General features: G+C 40.4%; 1 long non-coding RNA gene across 1 annotated transcript in view; it reads left to right on the top strand.

Annotated features, from left to right (window-relative positions):
• Positions 1-25322, top strand: part of LOC102543713 (uncharacterized) — a 39853-nt gene extending 14531 nt beyond the window's left edge. The window contains exons 3-4 of the long non-coding RNA XR_012070225.1: positions 21210-21307; positions 25085-25322. This is a non-coding gene — a long non-coding RNA (uncharacterized lncRNA). The remainder of the gene's footprint in view (positions 1-21209; positions 21308-25084) is intronic.
• The last annotated feature ends 1621 nt before the right edge of the window (positions 25323-26943 follow it).

The raw sequence follows: 26943 nt of genomic DNA, 5'->3' as shown, positions 1-26943 counted from the left end.
GTATTGTCATGTTTTAAGTCTTCTTTGTCTATTCTGGATAAAAGTCCCTTATCAGGGAAAATATTGGAAATATTTTCACCCATTCTGTGGATTGTCTTCTTACTTTCTTGATGAAGTCCTTTGAAGCACAGAAGTTTTTAATTTTACTGAAGTCCAGTTTGCTTGATTTTTTTCTTTTGTTGTTTGTGCTTTTACTGTCATAACTTAGAAGTATTTGTAAACCAAAATCCTGAAGATTTTTTCATCGTTCATTTTCTAAAAGGTTTATAGTTTCAGGTCTGTGATTTATCTTGAATTAATTTTCATAAATGGTGTTAAGATTAAAGTTCAGTTTTCTTTCTTTCCAGGTGTATGTTCAGGTGTCCCAGCATCATTTTTGTAAAGATTATTTTTTCTCCATTGGATTGTCATGGCACCTTTGTCAAAAATTAACTGGCTACATGTAAGAGTTTGTTTATGGACTCTCAGTTCTTTTCTCTCAATCTATTTGCCTGTCCTTTATGCAAGTACCACACTGTATGGATCACAGTTTTGTTAGTGAGTTTTGAATTTGGAAACTTCAAAACTTTGTTCTTTTTCAAGATTGTTTTGACTATTCTGGGTATCTTGCATTTCCGTATTAGTTTTAGGATCAGCTTGTTCACTTCTGCCAAAAAGCCAGAATTGCATTGCATCTATAGGTCATTTTGAGGACAATTGCCATCCTAACAAAAATAAGGCTTCTGATCCATGAAAACAGAAGAGCTTTCCATTTATTTTAGGTCATTTTTAACTTCTATCAGTAGTATTTTAGTTTTCTATATGCAAGTTTCAGACATTTTTCTCAGTATTCCACATATTTTTGTTAATATTACTAAGTATTTTATTCTTTTTGATGCTATTATAAATGAAAATGATTCCTTCATTTTATTTTTAGATTATTCACTGCTGTTGTATAGAAATATAATTACTTTTTTATATATTGATTTGTGTCTTACAATTTTGGTCAGACTGGGTTATTAATTTTAATAGGTTTTTTTTTCATTTCTCTCTTTTGTTTCCTTTGTTGATTCCTTGTGATTTCAATATATAATATCATGTCATCTGGAATCAAAGCAGTTTTATTTCTTTCTTTCTAATCTAGAGGCTTTATTTTCTTTGTCTGGTTGCTTTAACTAGAGCCTCTAGTACAATGTTGATTGTGGGAGGAAATAATTCAGTCTTTCAACATTATATATGATCTTTGCTCCAGGTTTTTCATAGATGTTCTCTGTCAAGTTGAGGAAGTTCTCTTCTATTCCTAGTATTTATCCATTTTTCTATTAATATGGTGTATTACATGAATTGACTTTTGTATGTTGAACTGCCTTTGCATACCTGGACACATCCCACTCAATTGTGGTCTATTTTATATGTTTCTGGATTGGATTTGCTTGTATTCTGTTAAGGATTTTTGCATTTATATTCATAAGAGGTAGTCTTAATTTTCTTGTGATGCCTTTGTCTGGTTTTGGTATCAGTGTGATACTAGTCTCATTGAATGAATTGGGAAGTGTTCCCACCTCTTTATTTTTAGACGAGTTTGTGAAGCATTGTTTTCTTTTTTTGTTTGTTTCTGTTTTTCATTTTTCTTTAAGTGGTTAATGGAATTCACCGGCAAAGCCATACGGGCCTAGCATTTCCTTGTGGGAATGTTTTGGATTACTATTTCCGTCACTACTTACTGTAGGATTATTTGAGTTTTCTATTTCTCCTTGAATTGGCTTCAGTCATTTATGTCCTTCTAGGTATTTATCCATTTCATCTAGATTATCTCACTTATTGGCTATATAATTATCCATGGTGTTCCTTATATTCCTTGTTATTTTTGTAAGGGCAGTAGTGACATCTTTCCTTTCATTTCTCATTTTAGTAATTTGAATCTTCTCTCTCTTTTTTTAATACTAGCTAAAAAATAATTTTGTTGATCTTTTCAAAGAACCAGCTTTTCTTTTTGTTGATTTTTCTCTGTTGTTCATCTATTCTCTATTCCGTTTATTTCTGCATTTATTATTTTGATTAGAATGTTTAATTTATTTACATTAATGTAATTTCTTCTCAGGTTGAAGTTACATCTGCTATCTGCGTTCTATGTCTTTTTTTTTCCCCATTCCTCTATTACTACACTTTTTTGTACAAACTAGGCGTTTTCAAGTATGCCATTTTAATTTGTTGTTTATTTTATTTTTTCTCCTCCTCTTCCTCCTCCTTACTTCTCCTCCATTGCCCTGAAGGTTGTAATTAACATCTTGTTTTAAAGCAATCTAGTTCACATGAATGCCAGCTTAATTTCAATAGTACACCAAAACTTTGCTTTGGTATCAATCTTTTCCCTCCCCCTCCTTATGCTGTCACTGTCATACAAATTACACCTTTATGCATTTATAAGCACACCTACACAATTTCATAAGTATTGTTTTATGCAGTTGTCCTTTACATCAAATAGAACAAATCATTTACATGTAATACTCTATTTATACTGTTTTATTTTTTTACTCATGTAGTAGTGCTTTTTATTTTTCAGGCGAGTGTCCTTTCATTTACACCTGCTGGACTATCCTTTGTATTTCTTGTAGGGCAGGCCTGCTAGCAATGGATTCTTTCAGATTTTGTTCTTGTAAGGGTGTCTTAATTTCTCCTTTAAGTTTTTTGAAGGATCATTTTGCTGGCTATAAAATACTTGGTGATAGTCTTTTCCTTTTATCATTTTGATGACACCATCCCAATGCCTTCTGGTCTCCATGGTTTTTGATGAGAAATCAACTGTCTTACTGAGGAGCCTTTCTATATGTTGGGCCACTTTTCTCTTTCTGCTGTCAAGATCCTTTGTTCTTGTCTTTTGACACACTGAGTCTGATGTGCCTATTTTAGATGTCTCTAAGTTTATACTGTGGAGTTTGTTGAGCTGCTGGGATGTACTAATTAATGTGTTCATCAAATTTGGGAAGTTTTCAGCCATTATTTCTTTATATATTCTTTCTGCCCCTTTTTTTCTCTCCTTCTTTCTGGCGCTCCCATTATGTGTGTATTCGTATTGTTGATGGTGTCCCACCTATCTCTGACACAGTGTTCATTTTTTTTTCATTCCTTTTTCTTTCTGTTCCACAGACTGGATAATCTCAGTAGTTTTAAGTTAACTGACTTTTTCTTCAACAAGTTCATATCTACAGAGAAACCTCTTATTGAAGTTTTCAATTTAGCCATTATATTTGTATCTCTAGAATTTCTAGTTGGTTTTTAATATAAATTTAATTTATTGATATTCTCTGTACAATTAGATGTTCACATAATTTAATTCTTTAGGCATGGTTTCTGTTAGTTTTTTGAACATATGTGTAATTGCTTATTTATGTCTTTGTCTAGTAAGTCCAGTGTCTGGGCTTCCTCAGGGAGTTTCTATTGACTACTTTTTCCCCATCTGTTATGGCCAAACTTTTCTGTTTCTTTGTACACCTTGTAATTTTCTGTTGAAAACTGGACATTTAAAATATTACAATGTGGCAGATCTGAAAGCCAGATTTTCCTCATCTCCAGGGTTTATCATTGCTTCCATTGTCGTTGCTGCTGCAGCTATTTATTTACTTTCCAGAACAAATTCTATAAAGTCTGTATTCTTTATCATGCATGGCCATGAGATCAGTGTGTGTGTAGAAAGCCTAGTTGTCATCACTGTAATAATGATTGGATAGTGATTTCTTTCAATGCCTGGAGCCAATCGTTTGAGCTGTTGCCAGGTGGCCGTGTGTCCGCGTGCTGAGGGAGGCCCTCAGCACCGGCAGGCAGTCTGCAGCTCTTCCGTAGCCTTTAGTTCTTGCTTAGGCAGAACCTCAAGTTCAGTCAAAGTTGAAGGCTTAAGATTTTCTCAGATCTTTCCTTGCCATGTGCCACACATGTGTACGGCCTTCTACAATTCTCAGAATTTTTTGGAGCTTTTTAACCCTACCTTCACCCCTAGAATATCTCATTACTCAATTTTTCCTTCTAAGTTTCCTAGTCAGCATCTAGTTAGCCTCTACTGGTACCACTGCCTCAGCCAGTTGTAATGTTAAATACTCACTGCTGATTGTTTTCCACACACACTCTGGGGACAGACTGTTTGCACAGCATGAGTTTGAGATAGGTCAAATAGTGACAGCTCTCTGGGGGTGGATTTTTTGGGTAACTTTAAATAACTTCTACCCCTACCTTGATTGTGAGACTATTGCTTTTAAAGGCCACCATTTAGGTGAGGATACAGGGATGGGGTAGATCAAGTTACAATGCCACAAAACTCACTATCTTTATGGAGATTTAACTGTTTTTTTTCTCAAATAAACATTCTCCGGATTGATGGAAGCCTTGATTTAATTTCCAGAGTTCTACAGAGGTTAATTTTGACAAATTTTGCCATTGTCATTGCTTCATAGAGGAGTAAGTTTTCCAAGATTTTTACTCAGATATTCTAGAAGTGTATCCCATTTTCATTTGTTTTTAACTGAGTTACTTGCAAGACTAACTAATTCTACAGCTCCAGCCCCATTCACATAAGAGTCCATCTGCATGGCTTCTCCTAAAGGGAGCAGTGTGCAACGTGTTGTCAGTTTGTTGTTTTTCTTATTAAAATGTAGGGGTTTTTAAAAATCTGCTCATGAATAGCCCTTTGTCATATTTACACGTTACAAAACTTCCACTAGTCTGTGGCTATGTTTTCCCTTCACTTTTTGTTGCTTTAATGAAGTTGTCACTTTTAAGAATTTTCAGTATAGCAGTTTGTGGATGCTGATCACACGGGTGAGGCATTTAACTACTGTCTAAACCTCAGTCTTTGCTCTGACTCACTGTCTAGAACATCTGAACACATCTACTGAACCCCGTATACCAATGGATGCTGACAGCACTAATTAAGAAAATGCTTTTTAAATAAAGCAAAAAATATTAACTTTGACACTGGAAAAGACAAATCTCAAATTTCCTAGCTGACCTTGCTTTCTGTGATCATTAGCTACATCATGTTTATAGAGCCGACAGGCATATGGAGCTACTGATTTTATTTCATCGTATTTTAGAATGCAGAACACATTTCAGGCCCACTTATAGAACCATATGTGTATATTTAAGGATATGTACATATGATGATATCTTTATTTTAAGTACCTTAATTTGTTTTGAGTACCTACTGCTGTGAACCTTATTAAGGAAATCTTGGAACTGCAGAACTGAAATTTTTCATACCACCATCATCCCCTAGTATCTCTTTTGCACTTAGATGTTGTGTGGCAGAGTATTTTTCTGCTCCCTAGAAATGATCAATGTTGAAGGGAAAAAAAACCCCTCGTCTAATAAATATAGTCCAAATCACACACTTATCTGAACAATGGCCAATATTTTAGTCCACAGCAATCCATCTACTCATACTGACTCAGAGTCCACAACACAATCTGCCGCTGAAGTCAGGGTCCCCAGCACACGTTCTATCCCCTCCCCATTCCTTGTTGATTCTGACCTACTTTTGTCCAACGCATCCTGCCAGTCTCTTCGCTGCCTGACTGCAGTTTTTAATTTTTACCTTTGAGTTCCAGGCTGCGCCTAGTGATTTCCAGAGAAACGCCAGACACCTGGCTCATCAGGAGGGGCGGGGAGGATTTCAGAATCTGTTACCCTATCTCACTTGCAGATCAGTGAGTGGCTGTTGTGAGCGTTCCTTCTAGATCTCTGCCATGCAGCCTGCATCCACTCCAGCAAAATAAAGTAGCTCCTCCACCCACCTCTGCCTCCATTCATCTGTGTTTCTGCTTTCAGTGACACTCAGATGCTGCTGATGGTCATTACATATATATATATATATATTTTAATTGAAGTATAGTCAGTTACAATGTGTCAATTTCTGATGTACAGCACAAATGTTCCAGTCATTCAAATACACGTATTTATGTATGAATACCTTTTCATATTATTTTTCATTAAAGGTTATTACAAGATATTAAATATAGTTCCCTGTGCTATACAGAAGAAATTTATTTTTTTAGCTATTTTTATATATAGTAGTTAATATTTGCAAATCTCAACCTCTGATGGGCATTTTTAAAGCCACATCTGGAACCCTTGCTGCAGAAGAGTCTGAGAAATATATTTTCAACCTCACAGCCTTTTGGTTAGGAAGTTGGAATGAAGGCTGAGCTGGCTCACCTAATTTGTCTGCCTATGTGAGTAAATGGGTCTGGAGATTCAAGGCCCAATGAAATGTCCCAGCCCTTCAGTAGCAAACTCTGAAAGCAACCAAAATACTCCCATCTACCAGAGCATGACTTGTCCTTTGACACTACTGGACATTACCACCAACGCTGTCTAAGTCATCGTCTTCATCTGGTGCACACTTTCTTTAGATGTGTAATATCCTGATTAACAGGACATGCTGGTTTGGATTCCCAAGGTCACAGGCAGCCTTCTGCCTGACTTTGGTGTATATATGTTCATTGAAGAGTCCTTTCTCAGATCAGCTAGAGCTGCCTGGTGTGTGGTTTGCCAGAGAATGTGGGTGCAGTGCTCCCCACCAGAGTCCTACCAGTTGTTTTATTGCAGGAAGAGAGAGAGCAAAAGAGACAGAACAGGAAGTTCTTGTTCAGCCTCAAACACAGTCACCCCCGCCCAGGGCTCTTGCTCTGGGACACACAGAAGTGCAGGTCAGCAGCGATGTGGCCTCGGTGTACTCCAAAACATGGTGTGGTTGTACTGGGCTATCTGTGTCTTTCATGGACCCTGCAAAGTTCTCGGCGTTGTGAAATGGGGAACTAAGGAACTCCCACCCATGCCTGTAGCTCCCAGGGTTTGTACCCTTACGGGTTTTGAGGATTTGCTGGCAACTCATTCTTTTTCACCAGGTCATTTCTCGGCAGAACTGTCATTTCATTATCAGAACTGCTCCTTAAGTTCGGGATTTAGTGAAAGATGCCATTTTACCCTGTACGTTCATGTTCAGGGAGGAGGAGGAAGACAGCACAGATCAGAATTGCTGTTTTGCTTTTTTTTGTTGTTGTTTTCATAAGCCGTCTCCTGTTGTCGAATAGACACTGAGCAAATGAATGACTGTTACACTCCCATTTGAAGGATGAGGAAAATGACACTCAGGGGGAGGAGACAAATTTCCTGAGGTTCCAAAGACAAAAAGGGATGAGCACAGAATAAGATCCCTGCAAATTTCTTGGCTGTCATCAGCCTTTAGGTCAGTGACAGAGTGCCGTGTGTAGTAGTAAAGTTGTAGCGTGCTTTCAAAAGGGTGCAGATGTTCTTGTTTTGTTGATACAATCACACTGTTTTGTCTGGGACTCTGAAAAAGAGAAATGGGTTAGAAAATGTTGGTTTCTCATCCTTGGTCCTTCCTCCCCCTCACAGATAAGGACCCTTCCATCTGTAGCAGGAATAAGACAGCCCCAGCCTTCCCGTCTCATGAGATCAGTACTCATTCATTTCATCCCTGCCCACCTGTAGGTGATAAAGCACAGCATGATGTTCATGTCCTGCTTCACTGATTCTTGTGAAATTAGGTGTTTGAAGATAGAAACTCATGAAAGGAAGCTGACTGTTTTTATATAAAGTGCAGTAATTTTCTTAGCAGAGAAGGTAATTGAGGATTTTCTTCATTGAAAGTCAATAGAGATTTCAAGAGCATCTGTATTTCTGATGTGTAGATTAAAATAAAAAAATCTAGAGGGATTACAGAAACACAAGGAAGACACCAAAAGTGTCTTTAAAGAGCTTTTCTAAGACTGGGCTTGTAAAAAGACTGTTAGTTGACAGAGACCCTCTTCTCACCCATTGTCCTTCTCCTTAGGTTGCAAAGGGCCAGCGTTTCCCCTGTGTGCAGTCCTGGTGCTTCAAGTGAGTTGTGGGGTATGGTGGTGCACATGGTTCTGCCTTCAGTTTGTCCATCCTAAGTAACCCCTGGCAGTCAGAGGGCAAGTGTGTTGCAACCTCATAAACCATCCGCCATGCTCTCCGGGGTGTGTGCTCATCTCAGCTCATCACGGCTCAGGTGATGGCAGAGCAGAGAGTGGTGGCAAGAGGTCAACCATGAGTAGCAGGGAGCACCTGGATTCAGCTGGGGCCCAAGTGGTTAAGAGTTCCAGGTGGAATTCCCAGGACTTCCCACAGCTCATTCATTCAGCTAACACTTCTCCAGCACCTATGATGTGCTGGTGCTTCCATTGTGAACAGAACCAAATCCCTGTCCTCATGAAGGTGATGTTCTAGTGGACATGAGAAATGATACATGCAGAAGCAGATCCAGGTCAGGACACATGAGTGCTGTCTATTTTGGAGTGCACAAGGTGGGATCCTTTGGGAAGGAATGTATGATACAGGAAAATGTGGGGGAGAGGATGGCCGTATCCCAGGTCTTATTTAGGTCCCTGGGATGCACCTTGCCAAATGTGGGTCCTTGGTTTGTACAGGAACTAATCCAAGAGAGAGCCACATTTCAGTAAAGGTAGATTTATTCAGAGAGATATATACTCCATAGACAGAGTGGGCTGTTTCAGAAGGCAAGAGAAAGGCCATGAGATGTGGGGTTTGGGTGCTCCAGTTTAAAGTAAAAGTAGATGCACACTCCACAGACAGAGTGTGGACTGTCTCCCTCAGCAGAGAGAGCAGCCACGAGGTGTGGGGTTAGTTTTTATGAACTCAGTATCTTCATATGCTAATAAGTGGGAGGAATATTCCAACCGCTTTGGGGAAGGTGTTGAGATTCCCAGAAATTGGGTCACCACTCACCCTTTGACCTTTTATGGTCAGCCTTGAACCTGTCCTGGCACCTGCAGGCGTGCCATCTAGCATCCTGCTGTATTTCTGTGAGTGTGTATAGAAGCTCAAGATCTACTGGGAGTTGACTTTTCCACCGTCTTTGTGCTAATGGCTGTGCCATTCTTTTAATGGCTGTGCCCTTCCCTCCTGTCTCATGAAGGAGCTCTGGACTGATTGCACAATTGCAGAGCAGGGGACATAGTGGAAAGAACTTCATAAGTGGAAGGTGGAAGGCAGTGTTGGCAGTAGAATTCTCAAGTCAATTGTAAAGTAAGGGTCTTCTGTTTGCTGGGGGTACCTGGTGTCACATTAGGGAGCTGTGAGCCTTGGGGACATCAGTGAGTGGGTGGCTCACTGTGTATACTGTGTTGCTTCTTAGGCGGCCCGAGGACAGTTGGCTTATAGGTGACCCATTCACTCAAGCAGGGGTCTCTTTGGGGATTTTCTGTATGTGAGGCTAACATGGGTCACATGGGGAGTAGGTTCCGCCAGTCTCAGCTTGGTCCACAGTCACCTAGTGCCCTCAAGGCTTTCATTCCATGGATGCGTCATCTCCCTCTGGATGGGGACAAGGGCACAAGGTGTGGGGCAGCTTCTCAGTGGTGGAGGCATTGCTGTCCAGACCCAACACTCAACAGCATTGACCCCTGGTGTTGGCCACAGTCTTTGCTAGTTGAGGCTGTTGGGTAGCTGAGCTCATGAGATGTGGGTTCCATGCTTCCATTCTCACCAAGAGCTCTACTTTTGAAGGTTCCGATCAGAGAGCCACAAATACTCCTTAGCCCATAAACAAAGAACACTCTCTTCCACTCGGGGAAGGGCACACAGAAGGAGAACGGATCATACTGAGAGCAGGAGAGGCCAAATCAGTCCTGCCATCAGGGGTCTGACTGACGAGCCAGCTCAGTTCCTCTTACTAGTTGTTTACTTGGAGGTTCTGGGTATTTGGGTGACCTGCAAGTGTCAGGAAATAGTACACGAGGGCTTTGTAGATTTTCTGGTCCGGTGTTAACTCACCCCATTGTAGCTGTCGTGCAAGGAAACAAAACCTGGTGGACAACAGGCCATGGCCTCTGCTCCCTGGTGGGGCCAGGAGGTTACAATGATAAGTACGACTGTGGGGGCATCATTTCTACGCTGAGAGGCCAGATGGCCTTACATATCTCTCATGCTGGATGTCTAAGTTGCAGAGGGAAACTGGATTCCAAGCAGCTCTCCAGCCAAGGAGGAAACCAGAAGTTGCCTCCCTGACCAACTGTGAGCTCCTTGCCTCCACTGACAGTAGCATCTATAGCAGAAAGCTGGGCTGCCCCTGCGTTTCCGTGTAAACATCCGAGTAGCCACAGCAATGGCCTCGTGAGGGTTGGTGTGCCCAAGGAAGCGCTGTGTGGGACAGAGGGAGGAGTGCCGGGGTCAGACACCGGGCGGGCAGGCAGGCAGTGAGGGCATCTGTGCAGCGCAGGCGCCATGGAGCTGAGCCAAAGGGAGGAAGGTTTTGGAGCAGGGAACCTGGGCAATGCTGTGTTGTTCATAAGAAAATCCTGGTCTCTGGATCCACAAAGTCATTCACTTGATTCCTGACCCCAACCCTCATCTTGGGCAAATGTTTGAAGCTTTCTGTGCCTCTGTTTCTTGGTGTCCCAAATGGGGACAATAGTAGCAATTACCTCTGAGAGTCAGGAGGGCCTTTATAGATGTCATTTCATTATGCTCTCAGCAGCCCACGAGGACAGTTCTAGGTCCCCCATTTTACACGTGGCAGACGGGTAACCTTTGAGTCAGTAATCACACAGCCAAGAAGGGTCAGAACCAGCATTTGAATATGATCCCTGTGTCCAGATAATTTCTATTCTCACTCAGTATCACTGGAAAACTAGTAAAGCCAGAACAAACACTGTTGGGAAGTGGGAGCTTGAAACATGTTTTTCGTCTTGGCCATTGGGGAGTGTTGAGTTCACGTTCCTCACAGAACTTCCCAGGCTCCCTGCGTCTCCGGCTGCCCCTGGTGGGGTCTGCAGGGCTCTGGGCAGCTTCTCCTTGATCTCTACCCCAAGGCTCTCTTCTCTCTGCAGGTTGATTCTCAACCCTGACTGCTCAGTAGAGCTAATATCTAAAAACAAAAAAAGGTGGGGCCGTTATGGCTCAGTGGTAGAGCACGTACTTAGCATGCAAGACGTCCTGGGTTCAATTCCCAGTACCTGCATTAAAATAAATAAAGCTAACTATCCCCCACAAAAAGGAAAGAAGTATTTAAAAAACAATTAACAGTACAAAGGCCCCACTCCAGGCTGGGACGCACTATGTTTTAAAGGCTCCCAGATGCTTCCCATGTGCAGAAGGGTGAGAGCTACCCCTATACACCTCTTCTCGTGAGCTTGTCCACTCACACCCTTTAGCCTCTTGAAACAGGAAAACTACTTGGCTCAGCCTAGAACTTTCTCCCGATTTCTAGACTTTTATTTGCCTACTGGACATCTCTCCTGTAGCCCACAGGCACCCAGCCAGAACTGAATCAGTTGTCTCCTCTCATGACTTGCTCCTCTTCCTGCCCTTCTTATTTCTGGGAATGGCACTATAATTTAAGAGACTGCCAAAGCCAGAAAGCTGGCTGACATCTTTCACCTCTTCCTGCTCTTCCATCACACCTGTGGCCAATCTGTCCACCTGATGAAATGTTTTCTTCTCTCTCCTCCTTGCGGGGTCTCAGCAGGCCTTCACATGAACCAACCAATAGGTCTCCCTTCCTCTATCTTATCTCTTTCTAGATCACTTTGCATGTTACCTCTTCGTTGGAGGCACACAGAGTCCTTCGTAATATGCCCCTGTGATCTCTCCACCTGGTTGCCTCACCTGCCTCCCACACCCTGTGCTCACTTCTAGAGTATTTGCAGTTCCTGGAAGGGACCTGGCTCTCTTTGGCCTCCCTCCTTTGCATGTGCCACTCCCCAGGGAGAAATGGCCTTAACATTATGCCTTCACCTAATCACTTCTAGGGCATGTCAGAACTCACCACAGTGGTTCCCTCCTCTGGGAGAGCCTTGGCTACAGTTCCGGCTCTCTGTCCTGAGCACCCTCTGCTAACTGTTATCCAAGCCCTCTTAACACGCCTCCTCAGCCAACATTTCACGATGTCTCCTGTGCACCTAGGAGCTCCCGGAAGCAGGGACTGTGTCTTTTTTCTCTTTATTCTCAGAGCATGGTAGGGACTCAGGTAAATGGTGGAGGGAACAGTGGTTATTCTGCAGTTTCTCTAGAGTTGGGGCCTAGGGGTAACAGTCTCGTTGGAAGAAGGGCTTAGGGGATTTACCCTGAAGCCACATTTTCAATTAACATTTCATGTTGTTTTTCTCTACAATTTGAAGTTACGAGTCTTAAAACAGAATGACGATTTCTAAAAATTAGTTTACTGAAGATTGAGGAAAATGGCAGTTTTCCATATTTAAGAATATTATTTTAATTTTGTGTGACTGGGGTGGTGGAAAATAGAAATGCAGGGATTACTAAAGCATTCTCATCCCCTTCCCCACCCTCAAGTCCTTTGGACAGAAGAGACAGAGGGATGTGAGGGGAAGACTTGGAGGGTGGACTGTGCAGTGCTTTAAAATTGTGACAGTTACTTGTGCTTTTTTTTACTTTCTTTTTTAATGGAGGTAATGGGGCTTGAACCCAGGACCTTGTACATGCTTAGCACGTGCTCTACCACTGAGCTATACCCACCCTTCCCCCCAATATTTGAGTTTTTAGTGGGCATAATGTGCTGGTAGCTGGTACTTCAGCATCAGACACAGTCACCTGCCTCTGACCATCACGTTAATACCTTTCCCCTGAGCTAGAGAGCTAGTCTGTTTCCAAAAGTTCAATAAATTATCTACATTTTCTTTTTTCTTAAAAAAAAGGTATTAACTCACTTTTCTCTTTAGTATCTCCTATAAATAAAATGTGATTTTATTAACTATTTACCAAAGTGTTAAGGGTAATAAATATTAAGTACAGATTTCTGAAGCATCAGTCATCACTGAAGATCCACATTCTGCTGTTCTCCCTCTCTGTTAGTCACCTTACTTCTGGAGTTCTGGAAGCGGCCCCAGGCAGAACTTGAGTACAATTGGGACACGGCTGAGCAGGAAGAACATGTCCGGGCAAAATAGGAGGCTCGGTGTCCCCACGTGGAGATAGGTGAGATTACCCAGGAAAAGCGGGCGCTGTTTAGATGCAGTTTAGTCTGTTTACTTCTGGACATGTCAGCCTTGGCTGCATGTTGGAATCACTAGGGGACCTTAAAAAATGTTGGTCCCTGGATTCCATCAATGCAAACTCTGATGGTATTTAGTGGCCTGGGGTGCATTCTGGCATAGGGAAGTTTATAAAGCTCCTCTGGTTATTCTAATGTGCAACCAAGGTGAAGGAGCACTGCCTGGAATGGTGGACACAGAAGAGAAGTGTGGTCCTTCCTTCATAATAACAGTAAAAATGGGAAAAGAAAAATACTGGTATAAGTGTATAAGAGGCATTGATTTGTATCCTTTCATAACACCAAAAAATAAATGCAAAATATAAATTAGCTGCTATGACATAGATGTAGAAGGAAAGACACATTCGTTTTTATAGTTGACTCCCATTTTTTCACATGTGCCTTCATTATTGCGGCCTCCTTTTCATCGTAGACTAGGTGCCACTTTGTCTTGAACTAAGTCCCGGTCACTGCTCCCCCTTACGGTTGGGATGTGCACAAAGCAGCATGACTCTCATCCTAAAGTCAGAGAAAGGGTAGAAGAAGCAGGGAAACATTTGTTGAGATGCCATCAGTGTTTGAGCAGTGTTTGAACTAGGCATTTTACATAATTGGAAATGTAAATTTATTGCTGCCACTCCTGCTGCAAAATTAAAAAAATAAAACTGTATATCTTTGTATCAACATTCCAGAGCTATGAAAAGATGATTTTTTGAGTCATTTGTAATATTGCTTCTTTCCATCAGCTGAGATAATTTAGAGCTGATGGTGATTGCAGTCAGCAGCAGCAGCAGGACAGTGGGTTGTGAGCATGAATAACTCTTGGAAAGAAAATGCTTTTATTAGGAGTATCTGAAAATGTCTCCAAATATAGATTTAATAAATTGAATCACAGATCTATAGAATGTTGGCACTGAAAACGTATGGAGGGAGCAGGTCAAACTCCTCTTTTTATAAATGGAAAAAAATGAGGTTCAGCTACCAGTAGAAAGTGACATTTGTCTTTTACAATGTAATAAGCTTCTAATAGTCCCCATTATGAATAGTTCCCATTGTTTACAACTGAAGATGTGGGTCAAAGCGTATGTTGGTGAAAGACTGTACATTCAGAGATGAAAGCTGAAACTTAGACAAAATTAGATGTTCATAATGCTTTTGAGTCCTGAAAAATGAAAACTTATCATATTGGCAGCATACAAAAAATACTGAAGAAAAGTTTTTTGGTCATTTAAACTGCCAAGTTTAAATTTAAAATTGCCAGCTAATAAGTTTAAATTTTCATTGGAACATGCTTGTTAAAAAATTGAAGATAAAGACTCATTTCACTTGATCGTTGTTCGTTATTTAAAAAATTGGCTACTTTTTTTTTTAATTGAAGCATTTTACTTTACTTGCGAAAACATGCTCCATTGTTTAGAGTGGCCAGCGTTGTGGGAGTGAGATCTTGGGAATGAATTTGCCTAAATTCATATTTGAACACAGCAGCTTACTTCCTGAGTGATCTTGGACAACTTAACTTCTCTGTGCCATGGTTTCCTATAAAATAAGAATAAGAGAGTTGCTTCTTCATGACTGTGGTAAGGACGGGTCGAAGTAATGTACAGAATCTACTTGGAAGGCTTCCTGGCACAGAGGAAGGGCCATGTACTTAGTTACAGCTATTTTTATACTATATCTGGTTTTATAATCCAGGTAAATCTTGAGTTTTACTGATTTCATCCCTTAAAAAATTCTAGATATAAACTCTAAAATGGAAACTCTAAAACTTCATAGTTGTATATAATTAACACATAAAGCTCAACCAAGAAACAGTGGAGACCAGTTAGCTGCAGACCCCTGTGATACTTTCTGTCCTGCATAGACTCTAAGCTGCCACTACCGTCACTTCTGAAATCAAAGGCAACCTAAGGAATAGAGCTTTAAAGTTTGGCCTCGTCAGGTGCTCAGACCATGGCAGGGAAACTGTTTACTGTTCACATGTGCATTTTCAAAAAATAGTATTAAAATGAAAACTGTACGTATTTTGTTGTGTGTTTGACATTGTTAACAGAAAAGAAAAGAAAAAAAAAAGAAAAAAACCCATGCATTTACAAATAAGGAGGCTATGTCTGAAAATTATTATTTCTTTAAATTATGTTTAGGATTTAGTGACCAGTTAGGAGAAAAATCATTTCATTGGTGTAATCCCTTGATTGACTAAACTTGTTTTTTTAATTAGGAAGAAGAGCGTGTTCCATTTACCACCTGGGGAAATTGTATACATATAACCCTTTGTGCAAGTGCTCTTTTTCTGGGGAAGAACCTGACACAGACTTTTAAAAATCTAATGTGAAATGCTGAGAAAACTGAAAGTCAAGCGGGGAACTATGTAGTCTCATAGAGAAAACTTTTTCCAGAGAACATCTGAGCCAACGCATGCCGCCACTCTGGAGGTTCCACAGTCTCTTCTGCTCACAGTGCTTCCCCCAATTCTTTTCACCTCATTTGTTCAAATCAGATCAGTGGTTTAGGATTCTCCAGGGTCTGATTAAGAGACCAGATGGAGGCATTAAGATTTCTAAAATTTTCCAAGAGTAACAACCTAGGTAAAATGCCTAAGAATAGCCTAACAGAAGGATAGCAGGAACTATCAAAAAATAAAAGTAAAAACTACTGAAAGATATAAAAGATGCTTTAATCACATGATTCTAGATTGAAAGATCATATCTCCAAAATATCAGAAGTTATAAAATTCATTTGGGGTTTGTGAAAAAAATTATATTAGTAATATAATAATTAATAAGATAATGAGAGTTTTACTAGTTCAAGAATAGCCAGATTAAAAAATAGGACAGGAAGTCCAGATATGTGCTCTGATATCAATAATAATTTAATATGAGATGGAAGGCATTACAAATCAGGAAGATAAATAAAGGTTATTCAGTGAATGGAACACTTGTTAGCTGCTTGAGGGAAAAGAAAACTTTGAAATCATACAGTGAACCATATATTGTGATAAATTCCAGAAACATTTAAAAAGTAACACAATTAGAAAAAAACTAAAAATAAATATGGATGAGTATACAACCTCTAGATGAACAGTAAATTTCAGAGGAAAGTATACAAAGATTTCCATGCGTCAGAAGCATCCTAATTTTGAACAAAACACCAGAGGATGTTATTTGTTTACAAATCCGACAAGGGGCTAATTCCTTCAATACATAGAGAGTTCAGATCACTTCAAAGGTAACATCAAAAAATCTCGGGAGCGTAGAAGGCAGAGAAAATGAACACACATTCACAAAGGAAAAAATAGATGTCACACTCCAATGGTAACTCACTCAGTGCACATCAAAATGAAATAGTTTTCAACCTCTCAAGTGACACAGCTCTGTTTATGAGGATGAAATGCCAGTGATCACCAATCCCTTGCCTAGGTTACTGGATACTTTTTGTGAAGTATGGTTGATTTACAATGCTATGTTAATTTCTGGTGTACTCCTCAAGCCTTCTTAGAAAGCAGTCTGGCAGTTGATATCAAGAGTCAAAAATATTCATATGCTTTAATCCACTAATTCAGCTTTGAAAAACTTTTAATCAGGAATTATTTCAAAATGGCAGGGAAAATTCAGTATGGGTGCAAGTCAGAGACATACTTTTATATGTGTATATATATATAAAATCTCAGCCAAAATATTCTTCCAACCCTTCACAAAGTAAAATAATATGCAGCCATGAAAAGTGTGTCCATGAAAATATTTTATGACATGTCAAAGTGTTATGCTTAAGATAGGCTTGAGAATAAAATTAATATATAAAATGATTTGTAATATACAAACAATTCACCATTCTGAAGGAATTATGTCTATAGGTAGAAGCATTTTTCTTATTTTATTTTTTATTCATTTTCAGAGTTGGATTCTTTTGATTGTAGGTGACACAATCAGTCTCCAATGTGTTTAAACAACAACCAAAAAATGGGGATGCATGGGATTTATTGATTCCTGTAAATGAAAACCTAATGTCTGAAGTCTGGCTTCAGTCAAGGAGAGATACTTTAGCCCAGATGATGTCAAGGGCAGCTTTTGTCCTGTCTTCATTCTGTGTCCAAGGATGTCTCAGCATGCTGCTTCTAGGCACTCAGTATCCCAGATCACACATCCATCCAAACAAAGGGAGGTCTCTTTTGGCAGCTTCCTCTCTTGATAGAGGAAGCTTATGATTCACATGGGCACCAGCACGTATCTCCTCACATAATAGTGGCTCTTCCTGGGTTATTTGCCAATTCTCCAATCATGTGCAATGCCAATACAATGAGGGGTATTATTTGTCTTAAACTAACTGAGATCTACCTCTGGTGCTTCAGAAAGTGTGGGTCAATCGAGCTTCAATCACAGGACTATAAACAAAAGGGAGGTTATTTATCCTAAAGCAAATTCTGGGTCCTCTTCTAAGACTGGGGACAGATCCGGGACAGTAGTTCTGTCCACTACTGAGTACTTTCAAATTTTCTTTAATGAGCAAATGTTTAATTTATGATCAGAAAAGATGATAAATAAGAAGAAACTTGAGAACGGAGAATGGAAATCTTTCCTGTTTCTTAAGAAATATTGAACCCATTAAGTGCTTGGAAGAAAAATGGAAATGTGTCAAGTTTGTAAACGTTCTGAAATGAATTAGAATTGATTTCACAGACCATGTAGGAGACAGTGCTATACAGTTAGTGTGTCTTTGGGCTCTTTGAGTATTTCAGTACTTTCACTTAATAGTTGCTTCATTTGGGGCAAATTGCATCATCTCCACGTGGCTCTATTTCCTCATCTGTAAAAGAGATATACTGTTACCTTCCCCACAGGGTGATTGTGAGGATTTAGAAAAATAGATGTGTGCTGAAGCAATAGTAAGCAGTTAAGGAATCTTAACTATTATGATTACTTAATACATAATTTAAAAAATTTATGCAGACTTTTAAAAAATGCATACTATTTAAATGGCCTATATGCTGTACAAGAGAGGAAGACTTAATATAACTTCTATAATACCTTTTTCTCAGCCTTAACTAATTTTCACATTTAATCACACACACACCAAAAAGTTATTCCTTTCAGAAGCATGAAGAATTAACTGTGAAGAAAAGGATGATGAAAGAGTGTAGAGGAGGAAATAAAATGCTTTCTCTACAAACTGAAGGCTTAAAAACTAAGAAAAACACCTTTTTAAGACTTTGGTCACCATATTCATAGCTAATACTTAGGTAGAGTTATTCACATGCCTGTGGTTAATGTTCTAAATGTTTTCACAATTAGTAAATAATTGACTCATCACAATAGTCCTATAAATTGCTATTATTATCCCCCCCATTATATGGGTGAGGAGATTGAAGCCCCTAGAGGTTAAGAAATTTGCACAAGGCCCGACAGCTAGCATCAGATCTGGGATCCAGATGCAGGAGTGTGGCTCCAGGAGGGGCTTGTAAACACTCCCTCTGCTCTCCCCTGCAGGTGCAAGCCAGCCGCCCGCTGTTACTGTAAATAACATGATGTGGTTCACTTAGTCTTGAAATTCACATTCGTTGTAGCTTTCTCTCTGGGGCAGCCAGCAGGAGCAGCCAGGGACACTGAGTACATGCTTCTGGACTATGACCAAGAAGGTAGATGGAAGGAAAACAGTTTAACAATGGGGTCTTTAATGTGCATTTTTCAGTGGCCAGAAAAATACCTCCTAGTGAGGAACTGAAACCCTATCAGCCACGTGCAAATTAGACTTCAGAAATCCTGGTTGCCCTTGGGTCCACACAGTCAGAACTACAATGGATCAAGGACATGAAACCTGTGCAAATGCAGGGAGTATGAAAACCTGCCATTTTAAGATCTCAAGGAGTATGAAAAGCATGTGAAGCTTTCATCAGCAGAGACCTGCTGTCACTTCCACTATTTCCCTCAGGGCATGCCCACAGCCTCACTGGTCCTATTCAGAATGAAGACGACAGCTAGCACCTGCTGACCCCTGAATCAGTGATAGATTCTCCCTTGAAAGGAAGCATATCCCCTTCATTGGTTACAACTAGTTCATAATCTAAGTAATTCTATAGATGTAGAAGGGATACTTTCATTGGTTCTGCTATCACAGACTTCTCTCCAAAAGAACATGCCACCAGTTACTCCATTTTCAGCCATTTAAAGATATACATAACAGGCTTCTTTCTTTAGTGCAGTTTTAGGTTTACAGAAAAATTCACAAAAAGTGGAGTTCCCATATATTCCCTATGCCCTGCACACAGCTGCTCCTGCTGTCAGCATGTTACATTAGTGGATGCACTCATTCTTTTTGACATCTTTCATTCCTCCTCCCCTAAAATTTAACATGCCTGATAGTCACGTCTCTTGTGGCATTTACGTGCAATTTATATCACTTCTCACATTTATGTTAGGTTTATAGCACATGCATGCTTTCTGTTTAAGCGTGGGTTGGGGGCAATTTTCTGTGTAAATATACGATCATTAGTGAGTCTCATGCTGCTTGGTTTGGGCTTGTCAGGACCTGTTGACCATTGCTTCAGTTATTGGGATCATTGCCTATGGACTTTCAGTGTTCATTGTATTTTCTGCAAAACTTCCCAAGAACCTGAATGGAAGAGACCCAATCCAGAAGTACCTGACTGTGCAGGTGGGCCACGCCCATCACTGCTTCCCTCATCAGTTTTATCATCATGGTGACCCTGAACGCCATATATGAGAAAGTGGCAATCATGATGACTGACTCTGGTAAGCTCCTCCTGCAGCTGAGGTCATTTCTACACCAGTTTTAGAACCAGGTCAAAACAGAGACTATCTTTTAGGCACTTCAATTCCAGTACATTACAGTCTTTAGAAAACTTCAAGTGGAAACGTATTTTCTCTAGCCTATGTGAGAAGTGAATTAGCTGCAACTTTGCATTTGTAAAAGGGACAAAGGAAGCATTAGAATGTCCAAGCTCTGTGTAAACTGGTCAGTGCTTAATAGTAATTTCAATTACATTAGATCATGTACCCTATTGTTGAAAGTAAATAGTCTCTGTATTGCAAACAAGTGGTAGAGGGTCGTGGTTCCAGTGGCAGATTTGCTTGTGCATTACGGAGAGGACAAGTAATCACACTGTTATGTGTCTTCCCCCCATATTGTTCCTGTTAGTGTAGCTCCATTCTCATCAGCTGTGGCTTCTATAATAAATGTTTCTTCTCTCTGGTTTATATCCCAGCTAGTGGCTTAGCGGCCCAAGTTAAGTGCTTCCCACATGCTGCATGTGGCTGGGTGGTTCTCCCAGTGGTCTGCTCAGTGGTCATCTTCTGAAAACACCAAGACCAATTCAAATTCTGAACTAGGAGGATGACCCGTTTTATGTTCCCCAAATACTTCTAGCAAGTTGACCCGTGTTTTGTTTATTTTCTTCAGTAGTCCTACCTTACTGCCATTCAGGGAGACAAGAGAAATATCATTTAGCAGGGTGTATAGAAGTAGCTTTCTGTCAACTTACAGCTGACAGAGGACAGTTCTTGCCCATTGGATACTGTTGTGCTTATAAATTTTAAGGAATGGATAACTTTTTTTTTTTTGCCTTCTGTGATAGTGTGTTCATAGTGGGAGAAACCCTTATAACAGTGTGTACAGTTGGAATTAACTTAGTAGCTATGTTAAGAAATTCAAAACTGCTTATATGAAAAAAGTGTGAATTGTGTGTATATATATATATATATATATATATATACACACACACACACATATATTTAGCGTGTTAACTCATGTGTCCGTGGCTTTGATTAGGGTCTCAAAGCCGTTCACAGTTTTGCAGACTTACCTTTTCTTTATTCTAGCTGCAGAGCTCCCAAGGACCAGACTGACTATGAGAACAACCCAGCCATGAAGGTGTTCTTGTTCCAGATTGTCAACCAACTACTACTCATCGTGTTTCTACATCACATTCTTTAAGGGCAGATTTGTGACTTAGCCGGGAGATCTGGTGTATTGGCTGTGAAAATACATAAATGAAGAGTTGTGACTACTGCTTTGTGTTCTGACAGTCTAACCTCTTTCATGTTTTCTTTTAGTTGCCCAATGAAGAGTGTCTTTACTCTCTGTTCCTTAGGTTTTTTTTAGGCATAAAATAATGACTTTATTTCATGTTAGAGCTATCTAAAATTTAAATGAGATTTTCTTTCTAATATTCCAGTGTGACCCAGGTGGCTGTCTCCTTGAACTGAAGACACAGCTGACAATAATCATGGGAGGACAGTCAATCTGGAATAACATACAAGAGGTGTTACTTCCGTGAGTACTCAGTCATGTGATCTTGGGGTGAGAACAGCCCACCCATCCACGTCATTTTCCTGCGTGCCCATCTCTAGAACAGGAGAGACTCTCTGCTTATTAAAGCTCTCCAGATAAGATGATCCAGCCAACAGTGTAAATGTACCTGCTGTTTAATAATTATGTTTAAATACCTTCCTTTTCATGTTTAACTTAAATCCTCAAGTGCTATAGTCTCTGCTTATTAGCCCATCACTGGGGACTGACTGATCAGAGCCCTTTGAGAGATGGCCCTTTTTGGGGCCGTGAACTAAGTTTTCCCACAACTTCCCGCAAAATTCTCCTCCTTTTATACATGCATTTAAAAATCCATAACAGGAATTTGTTGAGTGCCTAGTATGTGCTAGTCACTGTAGTAAATTTTGTGCATATATGTGTGTGTGTGCGTGTGTGTGTGTGTACAGTTTAATCACCCAAACAATCCTTATTCTTATCTTCCTTTTGCAAATGAAGATCTTGTGGCTTAAAGAGGGTAAATGATTTGCCCAAGCTCTCATTGCCAATAAGAGACCACTGTGGGACTCAGATGTAAGACCCTATCTCACGGAATCCATGTTCTTCAAAGAACAGAGACTCTATTAGGTTCATAAGGCACAGGGTTACATAATGTTTTAAGAGATACTTGTCTAAAATAATAACTACAGAGGTTTTGACTTGCTGTTCTCTTCCTAAAAATGAGAAAAGCAGATGTTAGCAAAGGTCACACTGTCCTTTTGATTTTCACATAGGCCCGATCCCATATCAAAGTGGACAGTCCAGTGTTATCTGCAATTTCTGAACATTTCGAGGAGCTTACTGTATTCGCTTTATGTTGCTGTTGTAACAAGTATCCCCAAACGTCATGGTAGTAAGAAGAAAAAAGAAAAAGTCTCCACTAAACAACACAAATTTAACCTCGTAGGGTTCTTGAACGCAGAAGCCTGCTGAAGTCAAAGTATTGGCAGGGCTGTTTCTGAAGGCCTCAGGGGAACCTGTGTCTTTGACTTTTCTGGCTTCCAGAGGCCACCTGCATCTCTTGGCCTGTGACCTCTTTTCTCTCTCTCAAGGTCAGCATGGTTGTGTGCCTCTGACTCTGATCCTGTGGTCACATCTCCTCTCCTCTCTCCCCACTTCTGCTCCTCTCTCCCCTCTTCTGCCTCCCTCTTCCTCCTTTAATGACCCTGGTGATTACACTGAGCCCACAACTATAATCCAGCTCGTCTTTCTTACAGTCAGCTGGTTAGCAACCTTAACCACATCTGCAACCATAGGCCCCCTTTGCCAGGGAATCTGACCTTTTCCTATGTTCTGGGGATAAGGACATAGACATATTGGGTGGGAACATTTTTCTGCCTACCACAATAACGTTTTTAAGATAATTTCTGGCTTTGAGTTTCTGTTCTCATGAAACTCTTGATCTCTCTTCTGTGTTGCCTTCCACACCAGCATTCTACTCCTGGCCAACCTAACTGCAGAGCTCACCCCTCTCTGTGGTGTCCCCCAAAACCACTTACACAAGCAGGCCATTCTGTTTTTTGGAGCATGGAGGAGAAACTCAAGCAACTTGAACTTTGAAATAAGAAACACCCATCATTTTAAAATCTTCCATGCCACTATAAAAAAATTTATTTTTTAACATCACTTTTAATTTTTAAACTATTTTAAACTTTGTTACTTTTTTAAACTTTACTTTTTTTCTTATCATCCTTCATTGTAGGCTCCAGAAACCTGCTATTCTGCCCACCGCATCCAAGTTCCCTTTCATTGTTTCTCCTCCATTCCTTAACCTTCCTTCTCTCTCCCTTCTTACCAAGTTTTTGTACATTCTCTTTATAGGGCATTTAAATTATTTTTTCTTTCTTTCTTTCTGTTTTTGCCGAGTGAACACCTTTGCGTGTCAGTGTGTCCTTCCACATTTCTTCACAAGGGCTTCATCTTTCAGCTTCAGTATGGATTCCTGGGGTCTGTCTCTAAACAAAGCTTTTCCCTTGTCCCCCAGCTCACCACGCCCCTCAAAAAAAAACAAGATTCTGATCTTTGCTGTGAAATGAATCTTTTTTTTTCCATACTGTGCAGTAGATAACTCTTACCCTGAGCTCACAGTCAGATATTTCCAGACGAGTAAAAGTAGCTCATGTGCAAATAATACTACTTTTCTCTGTGAAAAGGAATAGATCAGATAGAGGAAATACTTAACTCAGATTACTCAAAAGCATTTCCTGAAGGAAATAGGTAAATTATTTAACACTAAATTTTGTTGAATCTGGTTATCAGTGAGCTATTTTTACCAATCATGGAGAAGGATATATTTCCTAAATTGTTACTGAGCAATTCATGTGAAATCAAACTTGCTCACATGAGCTAGTTTAAAGTAAAGGATGCATTATAGTATTTGTGGTCTGTTTATACCTTCACTTAAGTAAGCAAATTTTTGTAGGTTCCAGTGAGCTGAACTTTGCCTCCATATATTTCTACTATGGGCTAAAATATTTAGGGAATTTATTTTGAATTATGTTTCCTTTCTTTGATAACCAGGAATTCTGAATTGTAGCCAAGATCGAGGGTGGCTTGTGTTTTCCTCACTGCCTCTTCTCTTTGTATAAGGTGCAGTTTCCTTCTTAATTTTTCATATAAAATCCTAACATACCAAAGATCTATCAATTACACTTGCTGCACCAAAACTATACCCATCCTCAAAAATACACAGGAAGGGAAAAGAAAACTTATCAAAGATAGCGACTATTTTCATGCTATTTAAATATGTCTAAAGGAACATAATGAAATGAATTTCACCATATCTCACCTGCCTCCACCCCCCCAATTCCATGTGGGTTTCTTGAGTAGGATTCTGGGAGCAAATGAAGAAGGATATTGATGCCGTAATCTAGGCTCCCTCTGGGGTCTCCCCAGCACTTGGATCGGCACCTGGTATAAAGTAGGTCTCAATCCGAGCCAGCTGAGTGAGTGAGTGGCTCACAGGCATTGAATGTGTAACATCAGTGAATTAACAGCATTCTTTGTAGGACTCAGAGAATAAGCTGAGTGCCCTCTGGCCTTCTCAGCCTCACATACTATTTTGAATATGGGGTCATTTCTGGGAAAGTTATTCTGTATTGACAAAAGGCTAGTACAATTCCAGGGTTAAGTAACTCGCCCTATGGAAATTTTATGATAAAATATTAAGAAAAAAAATTAAATGCCCAAAATGACATAGCATTGTCCTTTGGTGTTTAGAGAATGTATGGCTGTAATTTTCTTACTTTATATGTTTTCTACATTTTCCACTGTGTGTATGCACTACTATATAATAAGAAAAAGCAAATTTTTAAAAGAGAAAAATCTCTCTTCTCCAGATATGATTTGGTTAGAGGGTGAGTCAGATACATATAATAAGAGAATCTTAAATACATGTGTCCATAATTCACTCTTTAAATTCAGGAACAGGAAACTCAGGAATGAAATAGATTAAGAGAATCAAAGATACTTGTATTCAAGATTAGCAAGTAGGAGTGGCCTCAACTGAAATGGTGATAATCTATAATTCAGGGATTAAATGTGATAATGAAGGTACAAAGACAACATGAAGTAGAAAATGCCACATGGCAAGCACAGAGTAAAGGGCAATTTACTATGATTACGCCAATGTGTGGTCAATTCCCAAGCAAGTGATTGTGTAACCCCTGCTAGAGGGAGAAAGCTTCCAGCCTTGGCTGGAAAGGGGGGCGGATCCAGTGTCGGTATTTTTTAAAATGTCTACAGGTGCTTCTCATGTGCAAATTGATATCACTTCACGAGAACCTTAAACCAACAGAAAACCCAAAAGCCCGAGGACAGTGATGGGTAGACGACAGCCCAAGCTTTTCTGCCGCAGATGAGTGGTTCCATTCAGGAAGACTGAGCAAGAGGCTCAGAGTCTTAGCTAAAGACAAGCAAGTCGGGACTTCTAATATGACCTAATGCCACCGACGGGGGAGGGCAGTTCAGCACAAGAAGGGAGCGCCAGATGAGTTAACATAGAAGTTTCATCCTGGATCCATACCGTGATGGATTTGGGTCCAGGGGGGTAAAAGCCTTGCTTCCCTGGGGCATGGACCGGATTCCACAAGAGGCTGAGACAGGAAGTATGAGGCAGATAAAAATTCCCCCAGGAGACTCCCGAGTCTGGGTGCCAGGAAGGGTGATGGCCGAGCGCGGTCCCAGCCCCACCCGCACAGCAGGGCTCTGAGGGGCTGTGGAGCTGCGCGGCCCCGGCCGGACCTCAGACCTGCCTGCAGCGCTCCGGGCTGCGGCCTGGGGAGCGGCTTCAGCAGCAGGCTTGCCCCGTCATTCTCGTAGGTGCTGCAGTGACCTCCACCCCTGTGGCCACGGTTTTCCCAAGACAAGGGTCTAAGTGACTTCAACCCTATTTACAGGTGACCACAGCCGGTTAGCCTGTGCTGCTCAAAAGAAAGATCCCCCATGGGGTTTTGATGTGTCAGGGGGGTTGCTAATACTTGGCCTGCTTTGAATCGTTTAATCCTGACAGCAGCCTGGGCGATGGAAATTTCATCTCCCAATTTTATTTCAACCTATTTTGTTGAAAGTATAGTTGGTTTACAATATTGTGTTAATTCTTGGTGTACAGCATAGTGATTCACTGATACATACATATATATATATTCCTTGTCATATACTTTTCCACTATAGGCTATTAAAAGTTATTGAATGTAGTTCCCTGTGCTATACAGTAGGATCCTGTTGTTTGAAACAAAAATTACTAAACAAAGTAACAAAGTAAGCAGACTAAACCTAGCCATGTATATGACACAGTTAAGTTTATCTCAGGATTTAAATGTGGTTTTGATCTCCAGGATTTCTTTATCAATTTATCATATGTAAAGTGCCTGTGGAATACTTCTCAGAAAAAAGTTTTAAAATCATAAGATTTAGAGAATAAAGAAGGAAGATAATTATACTGAAAAGCAGATATCAAAATATAGAAATGGGCATTTGTGATACAGTCATATCTGAATTATTGGAAGAACATGTTGAATAAGAGGATCCAGTGGTGGGTGTTTTAACTGCAACATTCTGCCATAGCAGTGAGTGTAAATCACCTTCTGAGATCTGCAACAATTGCAATTTGAATGTAAATAAAGTTAAATAACAAATAAGTCATGAAGTGTGGATTCTGATTCAGGAGTATCTCGAGTCCATATCCCCACCACTTCCCAGAGCTCCCTGCTCTTCCCCTTATGTCATTGAAAGAGGTGGGGAAAGTTTGTGAAGCGAAGGGCATGTTCCATTGCAAAGAAATCTCGTAGCAAACCTGGGAGCATGGCCAGTGAAAGGTTAACGCTGAGATTAGAGGCCATGGGAAACAAAGCAGGGGCAGCTCTTTACAAGTCACATCATATACTCTGTGTGTGTCCATGTGTGTGTGCATACAGACGTGTGGGCATGTATGATGTATACCCCTGCTTTTCGTGTGAAGCCGCCTCACTGTCCAAATTTGAAATCCATCCAAACGTGCAGTGCAGTCAGCCGAAGCTCAGCCAGACGCTAAGTTGTCTGTTGTTGCTCTGTCTCTTCTGCTGAACTCCATGAGTAAACGCGCCAGCTGTTGCTTTCAGGGACAA

The sequence above is a fragment of the Vicugna pacos genome, unplaced genomic scaffold (genome assembly GCF_048564905.1).
Source record: "Vicugna pacos unplaced genomic scaffold, VicPac4 scaffold_77, whole genome shotgun sequence".
NCBI classification, from domain to species: domain Eukaryota; kingdom Metazoa; phylum Chordata; class Mammalia; order Artiodactyla; family Camelidae; genus Vicugna; species Vicugna pacos.
The sequence above is the reverse complement of the archived record's forward strand: the minus strand, read 5'-3'. Positions and strand labels throughout refer to the sequence as shown.